The sequence below is a fragment of the Perissodus microlepis genome, chromosome 16 (assembly GCF_051167445.1).
Source record: "Perissodus microlepis isolate ML-2025 ecotype Zambia chromosome 16, ASM5116744v1, whole genome shotgun sequence".
NCBI classification, from domain to species: Eukaryota; Metazoa; Chordata; class Actinopteri; order Cichliformes; family Cichlidae; genus Perissodus; species Perissodus microlepis.
In genome coordinates this window covers 19,061,820-19,064,814 of record NC_140476.1, presented here as the reverse complement: position 1 = coordinate 19,064,814, position 2,995 = coordinate 19,061,820, and positions in this window count along the sequence as shown.

Genomic DNA, 2,995 nt, shown 5'->3' with positions numbered 1-2,995 from the left:
CCCTGGCCAATGAAAACGTCTGGAGAGGAGAAGAGGAGGCGGGGGAGGAACGATGGAAAGTGTGTAGGCTATGTATTGTGTGTAAATTAAACGGTAAATGCAGCCTTTCTCTCAAGAAAGGTGGATGGCTGTGTTTGGGGCTCAGTCATATTCTGTGTCCGGTTCGTATAAAATCTTTTGTATCCTACTGATCTTATGGGAACATTTCTCTTTGCCGTTTCAGTCCATTTTAGTCAAACTCTCAAAGAACAGCCATAAAATCATCCAGTATTATTAACAAGGTTTCGCTTGCTTTTCTTTGCTGCCACCAGGGGGCAGAAGAACTCTTAAAACACACTGTTGACCACAGCTTGTAAACGAATAAAACAACGTTAGTTGTTAGTTTTCGTTAGTTTTCACGAGACAAATGCAGTAATCGCAGTACATCTAGATTCCCAGACAAGTCTGCGTTTGTCTATCGGATCATTTGGATTTCCTGAAAAAACAGTAAAAAAAAAAAGGTTGTTAAAGCTGAAGGCACCCCCCCGCCCCCCCCGTCCCCCATAGCAGTTAAACACACAAAAGAGGGCAATTTTAAATCACAATAAATGAAATGACTCACTCTAACCGGTTTTTGTTTTCAGCTGCTTCTTTGTGTCGTTTTAAGCTTATATTTTGATTATTCACCTCTCTCTCTCTCATCTGTTTGATGCTTCTGGTTCTTGATGTCTCACTTTGATGATTTACTTCCCTCGTTTCTCTTCTGACTAAGTCAATCAAATGTGGAGGTGTACTGCACTGAATGGGTGCACAATGTGTATGCGGACATCTGCACCTTCAGTTTGTATGCATATACATTATATTGTAGAGTCTATGTAAATAATGTTTATTAAAGAAAAGTGACTCAACAGAACCTTCTGTATTTATTTCTTGATGGTTTGTAACATCAGCAACGGACTCCCCACCATTTGACCTTAGAACTGAAGAAGCTTCTCGGATGAGAGGTGAAACGTCTTCAAGGAAACTTAAAGAAGTCCAGACGCTTTTCTTTGCAAGCTCCTTTGACAACGAGCAGAGCCAAAAAAAAACAAAAAACCCTCAAACTCTGACATGTTAAAAAATACTTTAACGTGCTGAGACTGAGCACTTTTTAGGCATGCAACAGGTCCTTAATGAACAGAATGAAGTATCAGATGTTATGTTCCCAAATGAGGACACAAGATCTTAGGAGGAAAAAAATGAGAGAAGCAGCTGTCCTTTGTTTCTACAGTTATGAGTATAGAGCCAACTGAGGTCTCCTGCTTTGAAGTTCAATGTTTTGTCATCCAATCCATCCCCTCCAGCCTCCTCCTTAAGTAGTGTTTGTGTCCCCAATTGGGACACTCCCATAGGGCTTAAAATCTGGGACTCTCCACCTGAACTTCTCCAACTGAAGAAGCTCCTCGGATGAGAGGTGAAACGTCTTCAAGGAAACTTAAAGAAGTCCAGATGCTTTTCTTTGCAAGCTCCTTTGACAACGAGCAGAGCCAAAAAAACCCAAAAAACCCTCAAACTCTGACATGTTAAAAAATACTTTAATGTGCTGAGACTGAGCACTTTTTAGGCATGCAACAGGTCCTTAATGAACAGAATGAAGTATCAGATGTTATGTTCCCAAATGAGGACACAAGATCTTAGGAGGAAAAAAAATGAGAGAAGCAGCTGTCCTTTGTTTCTACAGTTATGAGTATAGAGCCAACTGAGGTCTCCTGCTTTGAAGTTCAATGTTTTGTCACCCAATCCATCCCCTCCAGCCTCCTCCTTAAGTAGTGTTTGTGTCCCCAATGGGGACATTCCCATAGGGCTTAAAATCTGGGACTCTCCACCTGAACTTCTCCAACTGAAGAAGCTCCTCAGATGACAGGTGAAACGTCTTCAAGGAAACTTAAAGAAGTCCAGACGCTTTTCTTTCCAAGCTCCTTATACTGTTTGTGATTGAATAGTCTCAGTTTTCCACATGCATTCAAATGGTCACTGGAGGGCGCTGACACAATGAAATGTGTAGTCATTTTTAATGAGAGGATGGCCTTCTTTTAAAAGAATTCAGATTTGATTTGATAAGAACCCATTCATTTATGCACATATTAATAGTATAAACAAGTGCATAAGGAGATCAGACTTTGTGCTTTTAGTGGTATTAATTAAAAATATATATATATATTTTTCAGTTTTGAATAGGCTTTTACATCATTTAGCATCGCGTCCTTCGATCAGAGCTTAGGTTCATAAAAGTCCTCTGCAGAAAGACCTTTGTTGTATCTCACGTACTGAAAGATTAATGTTCTTATTTCTTTCAGGATTTCAATATTTCAGGATTACAAACCATCAATGGTGTGCACGCTCCACTGAGGAGTAATTAAAGAGTGATTAAGAAGGACAGTCTGAGCTCTGAACACAGCGGCGCACTGAATTTTGAACACAAAAAAGCGAATGAAGAATGTTTTTCAACTGCAACCCATCAATTATATACAACTTCATCTCCTTTGAGTCTACCTATTTAAATAGATTCTGTGTTTATTTGACACCCCGAGGCGTTTTGTATTACTGTGTGAAACTGTGCACATGCACTGGGCCTTGTGTTTGGGCTAGCACTGGCGTTAAAATTCATGAAAAAATATTTTCCTTGTGTTTGCAAAGTTAGTTTCATGCCCCTAATTGACCCTGTTTCTAACACTGGGAGATATTCTGTATTTTTCCATATTGTCTCGCTTATACACTGACCTTTGTCTGTCTCCCTGTTTTGTTGCCATGCAAGATACTGTGAGAGAAGAGGGAAAAGACTTTTTTTCTCTTCATGCTTCCCATTGGGAGCTGCCTAACTAAACTTAATGTGTTAAACAAAGCAACAATGCAGCACAGACAAATTTAATATGGCATTTTCAGTGAGAGAATCACCATCATTGAATATATTGCAATGCAAAACGCTAGAATGAGAACGGGCTGTGCAATGTCAAACCAAAGCCACAGCAACAAAACC